The sequence below is a fragment of the Macaca thibetana genome, chromosome 3 (genome assembly GCF_024542745.1).
Source record: "Macaca thibetana thibetana isolate TM-01 chromosome 3, ASM2454274v1, whole genome shotgun sequence".
In the NCBI taxonomy this organism is placed as follows: Eukaryota; Metazoa; Chordata; class Mammalia; order Primates; family Cercopithecidae; genus Macaca; species Macaca thibetana.
Genome location: NC_065580.1, coordinates 122474158 through 122494578, shown reverse-complemented (window position 1 = coordinate 122494578; position 20421 = coordinate 122474158). Strand labels below are relative to the sequence as shown.

The 20421-nt window shown below is 38.8% G+C and overlaps 1 protein-coding gene and 1 pseudogene across 9 annotated transcripts in view; both read left to right on the top strand.

Annotated features, from left to right (window-relative positions):
* Nucleotides 1-20421, top strand: part of LOC126951481 (calmodulin-1-like) — a 1062071-nt gene that overhangs the window by 645899 nt on the left and 395751 nt on the right. The gene's annotated exons all lie outside the window — the stretch shown is intronic.
* Nucleotides 8541-8632, top strand: LOC126951882 (uncharacterized; annotated as a pseudogene).

Sequence of the window (20421 nt, the reverse complement as noted above, 5' to 3'; positions counted from 1 at the left end):
TGCAAGCTCCGTCTCCTGGGTTCATGCCATTCTCCTGCCTCAGCCTCCTGAGTAGCTGGGACTACAGGTGCCTGCCACCACGCCCAGCTAATTTTTGGTATTTTTAGTAGAGACGGGGTTTCACTGTGTTGGTCAGGATGGTCTTGAGCTCCTGACCTTGTGATCCACCCACCTTGGCCTCCCAAAGTGCTGGGATTACAGGCATGAGCCACCTCACCCAGCCTGTTTCCTGACTTTTTAATGATTGCCATTCTAACTGGTGTGAGATGGTATCTCATTGTGGTTTTGATTTGCATTTCTATGATAGCCAGTGATGATGAGCAATTTTTTCAGTGTCTATTGGCTGCATAAGTGTCTCCTTTTGAGAAATGTCTGTTCATATCCTTTGCCCACTTTGTGATGGGGTTGTTTGATATTTTTCTTGTAAATTTAAGTTCTTTGTAGATTCTGGATATTAGCCCTTTGTCAGATGAGTAGATTGCAAAATTTTTCTCCCATTCTAGATTGCCTGTTCACTCTGATTCTTGTTTCTTTTGCTGTGCAGAAGCTCTTTAGTTTAATTAGATCCTATTTGTCCATTTTGACTTTTGTTGCCATTGCTTTTGGTGTTTTAGTCAAGAAGTCCTTGCCCATGTCTATGTCCTGAATGTTAATGCCTAGGTTTTCTTCTAGGGCTTTTATGGTTTTAGGTCTAACATTTACGTCTTTAATCCATCTTGAATTAATTTTCGTATAAGGAGTAAGGAAAGGATCCAGTTTCAGCTTTCTACTTATGACTAGCCAGTTTTCCCAGCACCATTTATTAAATAGGGAATCCTTTCTCCATTTCTTGTTTTTGTCAGTTTTGTCAAAGATCAGATGGTTGAGGATGTGTGGTGTTATTCCTGAGGGCTCTGTTCTGTCCCATTGGTTTATATATCTGTTTTGGTACCAGTACCGTGCTGTTTTGGTTACTGTAGCCTTGTAGTATAGTTTGAAGTCAGGTAGTGTGATGCCTCCAGCTTTGTTCTTTTGGCTTAAGATTGTCTTGGCAATGTAGGCTCTTTTTTGGTTCCACATAAACTTTAAAGTAGTTTTTTCCAATTCTGTGAAGAAAGTCATCGGTAGCTTAATGGGGATGGCATTGAATCTATAAATTACCTTGGCTGTATGGCCATTTTGATGATATTGATTCTTCCTATCCATGAGCATGGAATGTTCTTCCATTTGTTTGTGTCCTCTTTTATTTCGTTGAGCAGTGGTTTGTAGTTCTCCTTGAAGAGGTCATTCACTTGCCTTATAAGTTGGATTCCTAGGTATTTTATTATCTTTGAAGCAATTGTGAATGGGAATTCACTCATGATTTGGCTCTCTGTTTCTGTTTTTGGTGTATAGGAATGCATGTGATTTTTGCACATCGATTTTGTTTCCTGAGATTTTGCTGAACTTGCTTATCAGTTTTAGGAGATTTGGGGCTAAGACGATGGGGTTTTCTAAATATTTAATCATGTCATCTGCAAACAGGGACAATTTGTCTGCCTCTTTTCCTAATTGAATACCCTTTATTTCTTTCTCTTGCCTGATTGCCCTGGGCAGAACTTCCAACACTCTGTTGAACAGAAGTGGGAAGAGATGGCATCCCTATCTTGTGCCAGTTTTCAAAGGGAATGTTTCCAGTTTTACCCATTCAGTATGATATTCAAGGTATTATTATTTTGTGATATGTCCCATCAATATCTAGCTAACTGAGAGTTTTAACAGGAAGGTCTGTTGAATTTTGTCAAAGGCCTTTTCTGTGACTATTGAGATAATCATGTGGTTTTTGTTTTTGGTTCTGCTTATATGGTGGATTACATTTATTGATTTGCGTATGTTGAACCAGCCTTGCATCCCAAGGATGAAGCCAACTTGATCATGGTGGATAAGCTTTTTGATGTGCTGCTGGATTCGGTTTGTCAGTATTTTATTGAGGATTTTTGCATTGATGTTCATCATGGTTATTGGTCTAAAATTCTTTTTGTTGTGTCTGTTCCAGGCTTTGATGTCAGGATGATGCTGGCCTCATAAAATGAATTAGGGAGGATTCCCTCTTTTTCTATTGATTGGAATAGTATCTGAAGGAATGGTACCAGCTCCTCTTTGTACCTCTGGTAGAATTGGGCTGTGAATCCACCTGGTCCTGAACTTTTTTTGGTTGGTAGGCTATTAATTATTGCCTAGATTTCACAACCTGTTATTGGTCTATTCAGGGATTCAACTTCGTTCTGGTTTAGTCTTGGGAGGGTGTATGTGTCCAGAAATTTATCCATTTCTTCTAGAATTTCTAATTTATTTGCATAGAGGTGTTTGTAATATTCTCTGATGGTAGTTTGTATTTCTGTGGGGTTGGTGGTGATATCCCCTTTATCATTTTTTATTGTATTTATTTGATTCTTCTCTCTTTTCTTCTTTATTAGTCTTGCTAGCGGTCTATCAATTTTGTTGATCTTTTCAAAAAACCAGCTCCTGGATTCATTGATTTTTTGAAGGGTTTTTTCGTGTCTCTGTCTCCTTCAGTTCTGCTCTGATCTTAGCTATTTCTTGCCTTCTGCTAGCTTTTGAATGTGTTTGCTCTTGCTTCTCTAGTTCTTTTAATTGTGATGTTAGGGTGTCGATTTTAGATCTTTCCTGCTTTCTCTTGTGGGCATTTAGTGCTACAAATTTCCCTCTACACACTACTTTAAATGTGTCCCAGAGATTCTGGTATGTTGTGTCTTTGTTTTCATTGGTTTCAAAGAACATCTTCATTTCTGCCTTCATTTCGTTATGTAACCAGTAGTCATTCAGGAGCAGGTTGTTCAGTTTCCATGTAGTTGTGCAGTTCTGAGTGAGTTTCTTAATCCTGAATTCTAATTTGATTGCACTGTGGTCTGAGAGACAGTTGGTTAAGATTTCTTTTCTTTTACATTTACTAAAGAGTGCTTTACTTCCAACTATGTGGTCAATTTTGGAATAAGTGCAATGTGGTGCTGAGAAGAATGTATATTCTATTGATTTGGGGTGGAGAGTTCTGTAGATGTCTATTAGGTCTGCTTGGTGCAGAGCTGAGTTCAAGTCCTGAATATCCTTGTTACCTTTCTGTCTCTTTGGTCTGTCTACTGTTGACAGTGGGGTGTTAAAGTCTCCCATTATTATTGTGTGGGAATCTAAGTCTCTAAGGACTTGGTTTATGAATCTGGGTGCTCCTGTATTGTCTGCCTTTCCAACTGAGGTACCAGGTTCATCTCATTGGACTGGTTAGACAGTGGGTGCAGCACAAGGAGTGTGAGCCAAAGCAGGGCAGGGCATTGCCTCACCTGCGAAGCACAAGTGGTCAGGGAATTCCCTTTCCTAGCCAAGGGAAGCTGTGACAGAGGGTACCTGGAAAATCAGGACACTCTCACCCTAATACTGCGGTTTTCTGATGGTCTTAGCAAACAGTACACCAGGAGATTATATCCTGCACCTGGCTCAGCAGGTCCCACGCCCACGGATCCTTGCTCACTGCTAGCACAGCAGCTGGAGATGGAACCGTGAGGGGGCATTGAGGCCGAGGGAGGGGCGCCAGCCATTGCTAAGGCTTAACTAGGTAGACAAAGCAGTGAAGAAGCTCAAATTGGGTGGAGCCCACTGCAGCTCAAGGAGGCCTGCCTGGCTCTGTAGACTCCACCCCTAGAGGGAGGGCATAGCTGAATAAAAGGCAACAGAAACTTCTGCAGACTTAAATGTCCCTGTCCGACAGCTTTGAAGACAGCAGTGGTTCTGACAGCTTTGAAGAGAACAGTGGTTCTCCCAGCACGGAGCTTAAGATCGGAGAACAGACAGACTGCCTCCTCAAGTGGGTCCCTGACACCTAAGTAGCCTAACTGGGAGACACCTGCCAGTAGGGGCCAACTGACACCTCATACAGCTGGATACACCTCATACAGTGGATCGCTCAGCAGAAACTCTACAAGCCAGAAGAGACTGGAGGCCAATATTCAACATTCTTTTTCTTTTTTTAGACAGAGTCTCACTCTCTCACCCAGGCTGGAGTGCAGTGATGCAATCTTGGCTCACTGCAAGCTCCGCCTCCTGGGTTCACACCATTCTCTTGCCTCAGCCTTCCGAATAGCTGGGACTACAGGTGCCCGCCACCACGCCCGGGTAATTTTTTGTGTTTTTAGTAGAGACAGGGTTTCACCATGTTAGCCAGGATGGTCTCGATCTCCTGACCTCGTGATCCACCCGCTTCAGCCTCCCAAAGTGCTGGGATTACAGGCATCAGCCACCGCGCCTGGCCCAACATTCTTAAAGAAAACAATTTTCAACCCAGAATTTCATAATCAGCCAAACTAAGCTTCATAAGTGAAGGAGAAATAAAATCCTTTAGACAAGCAAATGCTGAGAGATTTTGTCACCACAATGCCTGCCTTACAAGAGCTCCTGAAGGAAGTACTAAACATGGAAAGGAATAACCCGTACCAGCCACTGCAAAAACATGCCAAATTGTAAAGACCATTGGTGCTAGGAAGAAACTGCATCAACTAACAAGCAAAATAACCAGCTAACAAAATGACAGGATCAAATTCACACATAACAATATTAACCTTAAATGTAAATGGGCTAAATGGCCCAATTAAAAGACACAGACAGGCCAATTGGATAAAAAGTCAAGACCCATCAGTGTGCTGTATTCAGGAGACCCATCTCACATGCAGAGACACACATAGGCTCAAAATAAAGGGATGGAGGAAGATCTACCAAGCAAATGGAAAACAAAGAAAAGCAGGGTTGCAATCCTAGTCTCTGATAAAACAGACTTTAAACCAACAAAGATCAAAAGAGACAAAGAAGGCCATTACATAACAGTAAAGGCATCAATTCAAGAAGAAGAGTTAACTAAATTGATGACATTATCTTGTGAAATTCCTTCTCCTGGACAATGAGTCTCAGAAGCTCCCTGCTGAGCACCTGGTGACCCCCCATCCCGCCCACCAGAGAACAACCCCTTGACTGTAATTTTCCACTACCTACACAAGTCCTATAAAACTCTGCCACCCCATCTCCCTTCGCTGTTTCTCTTTTCAGACTCAGCCCATCATCATCACCATAGTCAAGGGCCCAGTGTTCAGAATATTAATCATCAGGTGGACTCACTGAATAAAAGACATGTCTTCCCCTTATGCAATTGTTGGTTCAGTTTTTCTCAGCATCGAACCCACTCTGGTGTATTCTGTGAGGCTGGGTTTGGGTGCTGCAAGCTTCACTTCCCACACTCCCTGCCAACTGACTTCTTGCGGCCAGTGGGAGACCTGAGAGGGAGACTCAGAGCTGAGAGAAGGGAATAAGGCACTTCTTTCCTGTGTCTTAGTTCCTGGCAAGGATCCCTTGGTGGCTGATTCCCATGCCTGTTTTTTGACCTTCTGAGTACTTGATGCAAAATGGGTCTCCTTAAAGGTCCAAACCTCAGCTGTGCAGTCCCTTTGTTGAGTGTTCAGCCTTTCAATACCTGCATCTCTATGACCTGCATTCAACATCTCCTGTGAATAGTCTATAATGCCAGTTCTGCTGTCCTGACTAGATCTGGACACACACAGCCTTCAATCTTGGAAAAACAAACTCATAGAAGTTAAATTATCTCCAGTCTCACAGATAGCAAATAGATTATAGAATTCTAAGGTTGGAATGATCCTCACAGATGATGGAATCTTCAATTTATAGACGAATTTTGCATTGTTTTAAAAGTTAGGCAATTTACACAATATGATTCAGCTACTAAATGGCAGAATTAAAACTCGAGTTGATTTTTTTGGTACATACTTTCATTTGAATTTAATTTTTATGTTCAAAATGCATTGTGGAAGATCCAAACTAACATGCTTTAAATAAAGCTATTGTCAATGAGAGGTAAGTTGAGAGTTTTCAATGGAGAAAAAGGAGCCAGCTTATTTTAATGTCTGTCATTTTGTACATAGAAATTAATTAATTCTCCTAGTCAATTTTCCTTTCAACATGGCCACAACAGACCTTTTTTAGTGCAGAGATACATGGACACATTCTCCAGAATCCCCCAGATGGAAGAGCAGAACTGAAGAGATCAAACTGAGTTGAAAATGAATCCATCTCTGTATTGAACTTCTGACCAAATGTTTCATGTCTCGTCAATTAGACCTCTTGACCAGTGCACTTTTTGTGCTTAACAAAGCTCCCTTAAATTCATTGCTCATTAAGCATGTCTAATCACCCCAAAGTCTTGAACAGACAATTCACATGAACAGATTGCCTGCAAGTTTTTGATGCTAAGCACCACTAAACATATGCTTAATGTCTCAACATTTCAAACCAGTTCGTAATAAGCAACTTTCCATGGTAAAGTTTATATTTCTGACAGGTAAGTTAAATCTTTCTTCTTTGCAGTTCTGCTAATATTTTTGACCTTGAATACTAATAGCAAAATTGACTTAAATCACTATATTACTATTTTTAACAAAAAGTGTTTCATATTGAAAGTAAGCTCTCTAAAATAAATTCATTTAAGTGTCTTTATTATCTAGTTGAAAGAAAAAAAATGCTTTGATTTTTCTGAGAAAAGGAGTACTTCTCATTTTTTAATGGATATTTCAGCAATTTTAGCTCACTTCTAATTTATTTATGTCCAGAAAGGCAAGACATGATTTTTATTTGATGCCATACTTTTCACTTAAAAGGGATACAACTATTGCAAACCAAATTCACGCCAAAATCATAATGAAATTGAGATCTTAGTTTTGCTTTCTATTGGTTTTAATTTTATATGTGAGAGACTATCTCAGTTTAAAAAACGTATTTCAAATATTTGAAATTTCAAATGAAGTAAATTCATTGAAAGATTTCCAGAAGAGAAAAACTGTCATTAGTTTCTATCTTAGTAATAAAAGTGTGCTTATCATGCAAAAGGAAGAAAGTATCAAAATGACTTGAGCCTTGAAACCCCTGTCAGCAAACAGCCACCAAGGTTTGACCAGAAACTCAATGCAAAATAAAATAACTCACTGGGTAACTGGTGGTGTTTTCCTTCCCTAAAAAGTACCGGATAAGAATATCAGCAACCCCCTTAACAAATCCTCACTCTCTCATTCTACCTCTTACATTTCATCCTCTGAGAAAACAAGTCTTTCATTGGATGACAATTGTACTCTAATTTTAGACACATTCATGAAGGTCTATGTGGAAGGGACATAGGATTTCAGGAGCTCTGATTCAGGAGCCACACCACCTGCCTTCTGTGCCTCAGTTTCCACCTTCATGAAAGCAGGATAATAGCACCTCACTAGTGGAAGTGTTGTGAATAGTGAGTTAATATACGTAAAACTTAGTATAGTGTCTGACCCTACCCCCCAGTCTCTTAAAAAGACTAAATGCTTTCTGAATATTAGCAATTCTATTATTTCATTCTTATTCTTCTTTTTCTATTTTGTGCAAGATTTCTAAAAGATTGATTTATTCAATACGAATTTTGTATCTGGAAAATGAAACACCTAAGTTTATTTTTCATGAGAATTTTTGGGTGTATTGGGGCCTAAAATCTTGCTTAAAGATTATATCTTTTTAGAAAAAAATAGAGTTACATTTTCTATCCTAAATATGATTGATTCAACATATAATTAGTCACATTGCTCTCTGTCTTCCTATCCCAAAGTCTTTAATCTCAGGTCTAGAGTTACTACCTGGTCGTAATATTAAGTTATTTCAATGAATATCAACTTTCATTCTGCAAAACAATATTATGATTCTAATCGTTTTATACAATGTCATGAACTTCTTTTAAATGTGGGGTGGTGTTCTAAAAACATGTCTAAAACACTGTGGAAATCAGTTATTCAAAATCTAAGCTGTAGTCAGGCACAGTGGCTTATGCCTGTAATTCCAGCACTTTGGGAGGCTGAGGCAATGGGATCACCTGAGGTCAGGTGTTTGAGAGCAGCTTGGCCAACACGGCAAAATCCCATCTCTACTAAAAATACAAAAATTCCCTGGGCGTGGTGGTGTCATGCTCCTGTAGTCCCAGCTTCTCAGGAGGCAGAGGCAGGAGAAATCATTGAACATGGGAGGCAGAGGTTGCAGTGAGCTGAGATTGCATCACTGCACTCTAGCTTGGGGAACAGAGTGAGACTCCATCTCAAAAAAAAAAAAAAAAAAAAAAAAAAAAAAATATATATATATATATATATATATAAAATACACACACGCTATTAGAACTCATTATTTTGAGCCTTAAAGGAATATGATTATGGGGTCTGTGTCAGGTGGCAGGCAGCTATACCTGAGGCAGCTGTAACCTTTTTTCCCTGATTATAAGTTACTCTTCTTCCTTATCTGCACAGTTTTCTAAATGTTGTAAAGGACTCACGGATGCCAGGGAAGACTCCTTTTCACGTCACTGCTGATCATCATTATAAATGAATTTCTCTCTTACCTTTCTTACACAGACTTCATGGCTACCACATTGTCTTAAGATGGAATATTAATACACCTTTTTAAGTTGAAAAGAAAAAAAAAATCACCGCAAAGAAAAGAAAATGACCCTTTTGTAGTTCATAAGCAGGATAACTGGGTTTTCATGCTCTTGTGTAAGATGCGCCTCGCTCAATGTTGGCACATTACCTGTCTGATGTGGAAAAAAAAAAAAAAAAAAAAAAAGAAAGGAAAGGAAAGGAAAATAAAAGAAAGAAAAGGAAAAGGAAAGTAAAAGAGAAATGGAAAGGAAAAAGGAAGAGAAGAGAAAGGAAGCAGAGGAGGAAGGGAAGGAAGGGGGAAAGGAAGGAAGAAGGAAGGGGGAAGGGAAGGGGGAAAGGAAAGGGGAAGGGAAAGGAAGGGGGAAGGGACAGGGAAAGAGAAAGGAAGGGAGAAGGAAAGGGAAGGGAAGGGGGAAGGGAAAGGAAGGGAGAAGGAAAGGAAAGGAGAAGGAAAGGGAAGGAAAGGGAAGGGGGAAAGGAAGGGAGAAGTGAAAGGGGAATGGAAGGGGAAGGGGAAGGAAAGGGAAGTGGGAAGGGAAGGGGAAGGGAAGGGGAAGGGGGAAGGGGAAGGGGAAGGGGAAGGGGAAGTGAAGGGGAAGGGGAAGGGAAAAATGGAAAGGAAAGGGAAAGGAAAAGGAAAAGGGAAGGAAAAAGGAAAGGAGAAGGCCAGGCACGCTGGCTCATGCCTGTAATCCCAGAACTTTGGGATGCTGAAGCAGGTGGGTCACTTGAGGTCAGGAGTTTGAGACCAGCCTGGCCAAAATGGTGAAACTCCTTCTCTAATAAAAATAAAAATACAAAAAATTACCTGGGCATGATGACTGGCGCCTATAATCACAGCTGCTCAGGAGGCTGAACCTGGGAGGCAGAGGTTACAGTGAGCCAAGATCATGCCACTGCACTGCAGCCTGGGCAATAGAGCGAGACTCCATTTCAAAAAAAAAAAAAAAAAAGGGGGGGAAAGGGAAAGGAAAGGCAGCCATTGGGAAAAGGAAACAAACTGCAACTAGTTAATTTGCTGTTAATTCTCAAACCATCCTTGCATAGAAAATATTGCAATCCTGTAACATTTGTTTTTTCTGCCTACAAGCAAGAATGTAACTTTTAACTTAAGAGCACTGAACCCCTTTCTCTGGAGTCTATGTGTCCCAAATGGACATTCTCAGCTTTTTGTTTGAATAAACTCTTTAAAAGTAGATTCTGATTTTTTTAAAAAAATTCTGGTTTACAGTGCTGTGGTTAATATATTATATTAAAAAATAAAACTGTATGCTAGACAGAAAAGGGAGGAGAGACTAGAAAATTAGGAAGTCTCTTTTAGTATTTCCTAATTACAGAAGTTGGCATTAGGGTGGTAGTAATTGTATAATACCTGCCTTTTAATGGACACCAAAGTCTTTTTCAGTGTGTGTATGACAGGAACACTTAACATGAAGCCTGTCCTCTTAACATATTTTTAAGTGCACAGTACATTATTGTTTACTGTAGGTGCAATGTTGTATAGCAGATTTCTAGAGCTTACTAATCTTTCTTAGGGTTCAGAACAACATATTACAAAATATGGCACCTGGGCATACTGACTATTCTAAACTGAGGAAATTGAGGAAACCATAGAACCAGAGAGTCATTCTCTGACTTTCTCTCAGCTTTCTCCTTTAAGGCCATGAAAAGAATTCTCTGACCTAGCTAATCTGGAAGTAAATCTTAAGACCCTCATTCCACAGGGATCTCACTGTATACCCAAAAGTCAAGAATAATCTCAACAAAGAGGCCTTGCTAAGTTCCCTCCAGCTTATTAGTACTAGGTCACCTGCCCTTTTAGTCCAACTATGTTTCTCCACATCTATTCACGTTTTTCATCAGACTTCACATAAAAATACAGTTTGTCCTGAGTTTTTGGGTCTTCATTTCTGAAGGCTGCCATGCCATGTAAAACTTTGGTTAAGTTAATTTGTTATGCTTTTCTTTTGCTGATATATCTCTTGTCACAGGGTTGTCTGCCATGGACCTTGGCGTGAGTGTGGAAAAGAGAGTATCTTTTCTCCTCTATATCTTGCTTGACTAAAACATTACGGCCCTAGTTATTACCTGGCCATTTACACCTCCCTGCCCAGCCCCTGATAATCACCATTCCACTCTTTGATTCTACGAATTTAACTGTCTTAAATACCTCACCTAAGTGGAATCATACAGCATTTTTCTTTGTATGACTGGCTCTTTTTTTTTTTTTCCCCCCCAAGATGGAGTCTCGTTCTGTTGCCCAGTGCAGTGGCTGTGATCTAGGCTCCCTGAAAGCTCCGCCTCTTGGGTTCACGCCATTCTCCTGCCTCAGCCTCCCAAGTAGCTGGGACTACAGGCGCCCACCACCATGCCCGGCTAATTTTTTGTATTTTTAGTAGTGACAGAGTTTCACCATGTTAGCCAGGATGGCCTCGATCTCCTGACCTCATGATCCACCTGCCTCGGCCTCCCAAAGTACTGGGATTACAGGCCTGAGCCACCGTGCCCTGCATGACTGGCTTATTTAACTGAGCATAACATCCTCAGATTTCATCCATGTTGTTGCATATTGCAAAATTTCCTTCTTTTTAAAGTCTGAATAATATTGCATGCAATGTATATATTGCATTTCCTTGATGCATTTGTATCAGTGGCATACATATTTATGCATTTTCCTTAAAATGGGGGAGAGGATTGCAGTGAGACAAACGGTTATGTACCCATGAGACTTTAGTTAATGTGCATTAAATCTACATTTTACATACGATAAGGTGAATATTTGAAAAAAAAAAAAAAGAAAATAGAGGAAGCAGATATCTCAGGGAAGGGTGAAGGAGGGATTAACATCTTGTTGTCTTTGTTCTGTACCTGGAAAGTTTAGCTATTAATGGACATTATCAATGTGGAGTCTTCTGAAAGGGCTGGTTTTTGTTAAGCCCTTAGGGACAAAAGCCTAATAGTGGCCAGCAAAGGTGGGGATTAAGAGGCATGCCCCACCTCCCGTCATCTCGCCATGGTCTGGACCTCAGCTTCCAAAGTTTCTCTGGTGTCTCCTTAGGCAAGATGGAGTCCAGTCAGTCAGTTGAGGGCTCCTAATTTTATTTTTAGTTTTCACCAACATGTGCTGTCTTTTATATTTTTTCTTATAAAAGCCATTCTGATAGATGTGAAGTAGTGTCTTGTTTTTATTTGCATTTTCCTGATTGGAATGTTGGCTAGTGACCCTGAGTAGTTTTTTCATTTATCTGTTGGCCATTTGCATGTCTTTCTTGGAGAAATATCTATTCAAGACGTTTGCCCATTTTTAATTGGGTTATTATTTTGTTTACAATTGAGTTGTGGGAGGTTCCTTCTATATTTCTGAAATTAACCCCTTATCAGATACATGGTTTACGAATATTTTCTTCCATCCACAGGTTGCCTTTTCACTCTGTTGATTTTTTCCCTTGCTGCTCAGAATATGGTTAGTTTGGTGTAGTCCCACTATGTTTATTTTTTTATTTTGTTGTCTGTGCTTCTTAGGTGTCATACCTATGAAATGTGGTATATACATAAATGGAATAAGTTTTCCCTTTAGCTTTCTTCTAGGTTTGTATAGTTTTGAGTCTCACATTTAAATATTTAATTTATTGAGTTAATGTTTGTGTATGGCATAAGATAAAGGCCAGGTTTCATTCTTGTGCATGTGGATATCTAAGTTTTTCCAGCACTATTTGTTGAAGAGTCTCTCCTTTCCTCATGGTGTCTTCTTGGCAGCCTTGTCCAGGATCCACTGGCCTTACATGTGTGGATCTGTTGCTGGGCTCTCAATTCTGTTCCATTGGCCTATGTATTTATATTTTTATGGCAGAGCCATATTGTTTTATTTATCATAGCTTCATAATGTAATTTAAAATCAGGAAATGTGATGCCTCTAGCTTGGCTCTTCTTTCTCTTTTGTGGTCTTTTGTGGTTCTATGTGCAAATTCAATGTGCTCTCAATCAAAATTCAGATGGCATTTTTAACAGAAGTAGAAAGGATAATTTTAAATTTTCTCTGGAATCATCACAGTCTGCATTTGGACCTCTCGCAGCAGCTATTGTGGTAGAGCACCTGGGGTGTGAAACAGCCAGCTCTTTGGACAAGGGGCAGGCTCTGTGCTCCTCTCACTGTGCCTGCTCCTACCCTACTGTCAGAGGCTTACACTGACCATGCCCAAATCCCCCACATTAGCTTGGAATTCAAGCCAGGAGATGACCAAGCCAGAAGACAAGGCCATGTGGAATCCCTTCATACAGTTAGTATGTGTTGACTGGTTACTTTGTGCTAAGCATGGTACCAGCCTCTTCCCAAACAAGACTAAAATTTGCTAGTGAATCAGGCAAGTCTGTAGGTTCTCTCTTCTATTAAAATATCTACTCTTCAAGAAGTCTTCATAGCCTCATACTCCAGAGGGTTACAAAAATAGTTTATCAGATGTACCCAGATGTATATTATTTCCAACTCTGTGTGCTGTTGCTAACTCAGGTGAAAATATTGCTACATTTTCATGTAAATGCTGAGTAGTAAGCATTACTTATGTATTGATTGATCATTTCTGCATGTGCAAAAATATTATTTCTAAAGGAAAAACTGTTTCACGTTACCTTTTCTAAGATTTTGGGGATGCTGGTGGTAGCATAATTCTATACACCTTGAAACTCAGCAGAACAGGGTTTTCTTCCACTTACAGAGACTTAAAATGAGGAAACAGTATGAAAGTTTTATATTTCAAAGCTACTGATATTCCTTCTTCGCTGCTCCAAAGTGAGGCCCAGAGCTCATAGCCTTTGTTTTAGCAGAAACTTTAAAGGGTCTTTTGATATACAAAGGCAGACACAATACAAGTACAAAGTGAAGAGCTAAATTTCTCTGTATAATAAAGTAAAGAGAATTGACAGCCAACTGAAATAAAGCAAAAGTGAGATTAAGAGGTCAGCTGAAACAAGAATGGAGGAGGGTCAGAAATGATCACAAAACATAGAAACCACAAAGGAACTGGGTAATAGAACCAATTTGATTTAAATTGCAAAGAACAGGGTGACCTTAGCTAATACCTAGGTTATATCAATACAATTGAACGATCTTATCATGACAGGTACAGGCTAAGCAAAACTTCCTCTCCATAGACTAAAAAATTGGGAATTGAGACACTTTGTCTTAATGTGGTGAAAGTCATAGGCTCTTGGTCCACCAAAATTTCATTACAAATCACTGACGTGAAACAGATTGATTACCAGAAGAAAAGGCATACAAATTTATTCAATGTATATACACAGGAGCCTTCAGAATTAAGACCCAACTTCCCAGTGAGTTACAAATTCTTACAAACCATTTTGAAGTCGCAAAAATAGGGGGCTTAGATTCTGGTAAAAGAGGTCACAGGAGAAGGGAGAAGAGGCTTGGCTAGCAAAGGTGGTCTCGTAATGAAGCCTTCCTTAGAGGTAATAGAGAATAAATGTTTCTTTTTGGACTTTTAAAGGTGTCAGACTGAATCTCTCCCAGATCCAGGAAAACTTAAAAAGGGGAGACCTGGCTGCATTAATGGTGATTCCTTACAGATGCAAATTTTCCCCTCAAAAGATAGCTTTGCAGGGCCACTTCTGTCTCCTGCCCAAGTGGCAGCCATGTCAAAATATGTCAAAGAAATATATTTTGAGGTAAAATATTTTAATTTCCTTCAATGTTTAGTAGAAATGTGTTCACTAGAAAGTGACTGGGAGTTAATGAATTTCTTTTCCATTATTTATTCATAAATGTGTAATGGCCCAGTGGGTGCATCTTGCCTGTTTCACAGATAAAACCAGTTCACCGAGATAGTGGTATTGCAGTAGAGAAAGAGTTTAATTAGCACAGGGCTAGCCAAGCAGTAGATGGAAGGGTATTACTCAAATCAGCCTCAGAGCACTCAGAGGCTAGAGTTTTTCAAGGATTTTTTGGTAGGCAAGAGGCTAGGGAGTGGGAAATACTGATTGGTTGAGTTGGGGATGAAACCTCAGGAGCTCAAAGCTGGCCTCTTGCACTGAGTCATTTCCTGGGTAGGTGGTCAAAAGACCAGTTGAGCCAATTTCTCGACATGAGTGACCAGTCCAGGTGGCAAAAGCTGGTCTGTCAGAATGCAAGGTCTGAAAAATACCTCAAGCACCAGTCGTAGGTTTTACAATAGTGATGTTTCCTATAGGAGCAATTGAGGAGGTTACAAACATTGTGACCTCTGATTACATAACTACTGAGCCATAATTTTAACTTTGTGGGTAATTTGTTGGTTTTACCAAGACTGTTTCAGTCCCTGAGCAAGGAAGGGGTTAGTTTAGGGATGGGGCTGTTATTCATTGTTGTTTTAAAGTTAAACTATAAACTAAATTCCTCTCACAGTGGGCTAGGCCTGTGCCCAGGAATAAACAAGGGCAGTTTGGAGGTTAGAAGCAAGATTGAGTCAGTTAGGTCAGATTTCTTTCAGTGTCATAATTTTTCTATGTCAAATTTGTCTGACTGTTATAATTTTTACAAAGGCGGTTTCATATGTGGGTAAGACAAATAAAATCAGCATACTCTGTAATTCAATACAGATTATAGTACTGCTATAATGTAATTCCACTTCTGTAAGAATTTATGTTTTTAAATAAGATTTAAAATATTTACTAGTTAATAAAAATATATTTTATCAATATTTAAATATATCATAATTTTCTTTTTCTGGAAAAAATTATTTTTATATATTTTAGTCTTGATGCTCTTTTTACATTATCTGATACTATTATTATACAGTTTTATAATAAGTTTAAATGTTATTTATTAATCAACTACTCTTTTTAATAGTATCTTGTGAACCTGTTTTTGTGAGAAACTGAACAAAAATTAAAGTTCCTGCCACTTTATTTCTATTCTGCTAGCTATTAGATTTGTAAGTCACCCTAACATTTTGATATTACCTAGATTAAAATATATGAATTATTCCCTAACAGTAACACAAGCTTTTTGTGTTATAGGTTTATTATGGTTTTCATAACTCAATAAAACAATATGTATATAGTAGTTTTATTGTGTCAATAGTAAATATTGCAGAACCAGTAATGTCACTAAGCAGATAGATAGCAACATACATCTATCAAGTCCTACCCCTAGAAGAAAACAGAATGAAGGTCAAACCTAAAAAACTTCTAATTGGTTCACACATCTCATGAAAATAATGTTTTCCTACATTTTGTTCCAATTTTGGTTGAATACTGAACACACACACACACACAAGTGCAATTTTTAAATTTCTAAGAATTTGCATGTTAAAATACATACATTTATAGTATACTTAATTGCTAATTTAAGTTGTTATAGTAAAAATTGTATTCTCTCAGAATTTTGAAGGCATTGCATTGATGTCTTTTATCCAGGGTTACTGACAAGAAAGCATTTGTAAGTTGATTTTTCATTCTTTATATAAACCAGCTTAATGTTTCTTCAGATGTTCAGGACTTCGATGGAGTTTACAGATGCCCAGTTCCACAAGAATGGGCCTAGTCTTGGATTTGCTTCATGTTTCTGCCCTATTGGGCAGGACTTTCTCACCTGAACCATTCTTTAACACAGGGCAAGTGGCTGCTTTCAGATCTTTACTTACTCCTTTGCAGACTCTCATGTTTCTCTCTCTAACACCCTATTTTCCTTAACATTTCCCAAATGCCTATCTTTGAGACATGATGTCCATATCTATCATTCTTTAGGTTCTTGAAGAAGGAGTTCTTTAACTTGATTTTCCAAATCATCAGTCTGTTTAGTTTTATTTATTCTGTTATTTAATCCATCCACTTACTTCTTCTTTTAATTTGGACACAAAATATATTTATTTTGTTTTGCAGAAACTATTTTGTGATGGTGGCTCACGCCTGTAATCCCAGCACTTTGTGAGCCTGAGGCAGGTGGATCACAAGGTCAGGAGATTGAGACCAACCTGGCTAACACGGTGAAACACCATCTCTACTAAAAATATTTTAAAAAATTAGCCAGGCATGGTGGCGGGCACCTGTAGTCTCAGTAACTCAGGAGGCTGAGGCAGGAGAATAGTGTGAACCCGGGAGGCGGAGGTTGCAGTGAACCAAGATCGCTGCCACTGCACTCCAGCCTGGGCGACAGAGCGAGACTCCATCTCAAAAAATAATAATAATAAAAATAAAAAAAAGAAACTGTTTTGTGATGTCTAATCCTTTTTCATAATGATATATCTATGTTTTATAGATTTAATAATTTTTTGAATCATGCCAATTCCTAGTCAATTCCTCTGCTTGTGATAGATTGATTTCTCACTATGCTCATTCTCCAACTTGAGAGTTTACATTGCAAGTGGAAAGCTATAAATGGAACCACCTCATATTATGGCCTGTGGACATGAGGAAGCAAGTTGTGAGATATCCCAGCCCCACACCAGGGAACATTGCTTATGTCCATCCTAATCATTTTCTGCTGTTAGTTTATAGGTGTGTGTCCTTGGGGAAGAGGTGGACATTGTTCCCAATATTTGCGTTTCTGTAATTGGCTGAGAGCCTGAGGTGTGCACAAAGTTCCTCCCTAGTTGGTGTCCTTTCTACTAACTTTGATTGGGTCAGATACCAACATCTTATGAGGGCACTGTGTGTTGTCTGTGAGCTCCTAGTCCCGAGTCCTAGCTCCTCTCTGAGTTTCCATCTACTGAAAATTAGTGTGTTGCTTCTGTGATTGGTGGAAGCAGATGATAGCTGGGGGGTCTGAAACCAAGATACATCAACAATGTTTTCCTCAAACTGTTACATTATTGCTGGTTTTCTCAGTCTAAACCAAATCTGTAACTCCTTTGGGCAGAATCCCTGTCTCTTACATGAATTTATACCATAATTTGAATTTAGGTTACTATCTTTTCAAAGAACTTTGATACACCAAGAATTTTCTTTCTTTCTTTCTTTTTTTTTTTTTTTTTTTTTTTTTTTTTTTTTTTTTTTTTTAACAGGGTCTCATTCTTCTGCCCAGGCTGGAAGTGGCAGAGTCATGGCTCACTGCAACCTCCACCTCCTGGGCTCAAGTGATCCTCCCACATTAGCATCCTGAGTAGCTGGGACTACAGGAGTTCACCACCACACCCAGCTAATTTTTCTATTTTTTTACAGAGACATATTTTGCCCAGGTTGGTCTCAAACTCCTGAACTCAGGCGATTTGTCCACCTCAGGCTCCCAAAGTGCTGAGATTATAGATATAAGCCATAGTGCCTGGCCAAGAAAATTTTAAATATCGCAGTGCTAATCAGGAAAACTTTTGATAAAAATAAAATTGTTCAGATGAGACGTCTCTTAGTACAGAATGAGAATAAAATTACATTCATTAATCTGCATTATTTTTATTGAAATGAGGAAACTCCCCAATGAAATTCAGATACCAAAATCACTTTCTTATAAAATTATTTAGATATAAGATGTAAAATATTTTAAGTGATTTTTTTTTTTTTTTTTTGATTACGCCAAATGACAAATTGAAACTAGTGGTCTTTAGCCTACTATCCATCCTCCTCAGTCTTATGTGTGTCACTTTTCCTCTACCTCTACCTTTTTACCAATCCAGTTCCTTCTTTCAACACAGCTGGGAATCCCTTAAAGCTCAATTGGTCCTTGTATTTAAATCCCTTTATAACAGGCCAAGTCCCTCAGGGAGTTTTTCAGCCCTGGTCTCACTCTGGGCTGACATATATAATCACTATAATCTCTGGCTACCAGATCTATATTGATGATGTTAGATGTTAGTAGGCACGAAAGAGAGAGAGAAGAAGGAAGGAAGGAAGGAAGGAAGGAAGGAAGGAAGGAAGGAAGGAAGGAAGGAAGGAAGGAAAAGAGAAAGAAAAAGAGAAAAGGATGAAAAATCTGAGTGAGAAAATGCTGAGAAATTGCAGAGAAGGTCAGAGAGACTTGGAAAAGCTGTAGGTAGTAGCCAACATTTTGGAGGTTACTTTCAAAGTCTTCTTGTACAAATTGACTAGGCACTAATCCAAATGCTTTAGAGGCTTTAAGGATAAGGCCTTTCACAACTTTACAGCAACATCTAAGAATAGATCCTGAAGCAAATGTGACCCCAGCTCTTTCTTACTTTTATTGAAAGACATTAAGTCAGAAATTGGGTATTTAATATGTAAACATATACAGAAATATAAAACTTCCCTGTTGCCAATCTCTTCACAGAACTCTTTCATAGGATTTTACAACAAAGACCAAAAAAAAAAAAAAAAAAAAAAAAAAATCAAATAAGAACAAAAAACTTCTCAATATAGTAATGGCCATATAAAGATAGCAACTAGATGCTCTAACCCAAGTCATTCAGTACCTGAGGAGAGAAATGCTTGACTAAAATGTCTGTGAATACTGTAAATAAATAAAAAAGAACATTAGCAAAACAATTGTCCTATACCGCTAAAAAACAAAAAGAAAAAAAATGAAGCAGGTAATGATTAATTAAGGTTTATTATCCTCTGAGCAGAAAACAAAGTTCCATTTCATATTTTAGCCCTAATTCTTATTACTAAGAGTGCTACACCAGTCCTGCCACTATGTTACATAACCTGTTCACCAGAGCCTGTGACTGTCACCATTGAACCATCTCTGGAAACCTTTGCTCCTGTGGCCCCATGCCTGCTGTCTTCATAGTTTGGGGTTTACTATGCAGATGGAGTCTCCAAAACAAATGCTCCACCAAAGGCATTTTTGTCATTTAAATGATAATTTAAAGATCACCATGAAATTTGAGACATTCTGTAGGGGAAAATATTTATGATTTCACCTTCAGTGCTACCTAAGGCTGAATATTTTATTGTTATAGATCTTTTTACTGCTTTCTTCAGTTGCTCTAGATCAAGAGAATCAGGACTTGTTTGACTTTTTCTACAAAATTCAACACTTTACCTGAACAGTGATGCCTCAGAGGCTCACTGAGGCATAGATTACTAATCAGGACTACCAGGACCTTAAATTTAAATTTATCTGTGACTCTACCTTTAAGTTATATGTGGATGAAATGTCTTATTCCAAAAATAAAGTGACGACTGTGATTGATTCCTCCTATCTACTCATGTTTTAATACTGTTTCAAAGGAAAATTTACAATTTTGGGGGGAAAAATATATTAGATGGGCCATAATTAATTCCAAAGAATTAAATACCTCCATCCTGAGAGATTATAAGAAGCTCAAAATTTCTCTTGAATGCTCATGAAGAGACAATTTATAGAGATTTTCTAGATTTTGCTGTCTACTGTAGCCAGCAGGTACCCAATTTCTTTATAATCACCACATATGGAACACATTGCAAATTTTTGGTAATTTAACTTTCCCCCGCAGCCTAAATATGAAGGATATTTGGTGACTTAAAATCAGTCTTCAAGCTGGGCGTGGTGGCTCACATCTGTAATCCCGGCACTTTGGGAGGCCGAAGTGGGCAGATCCTGAGGTCACAAGTTCAAAACCAGCCCAATCAACAAAGTGAAACCCCATCTCTACTAGGAATACAAAAATTAGCTGGGCATGGTGGCACATGCCTGTAATCCCAGCTACTCAGGAGGCTGAGGCAGGAGAATCACTTGAATCCGGGAGGCAGAGGTTGCAGTGAGATGAGATCGCACCACTACACTCCAGCCTGGATGACAGAGCGAGACTCTATCTCAAAAATTTAAAAAAATAAAGTAAATAAATTAATAAAAATCAAATCTTCAGTGTCACCCCACTCTGGATGTTTCCAATTATCATAAATCTTTACACCTGTATGTACATGAGCGCTCTGGGCAAAAGTTTGCTGTTCTGACTCAATTCAAAAGAATATGGATAGACTGGATTCTTACTTCAGCCTTTCTTTAGGTCTAGAGGGAATCCTGCTCACCAGGTCTAAACAGCCAGACCCAAATAAGTGAAGATCTCCACTGACTTAATCT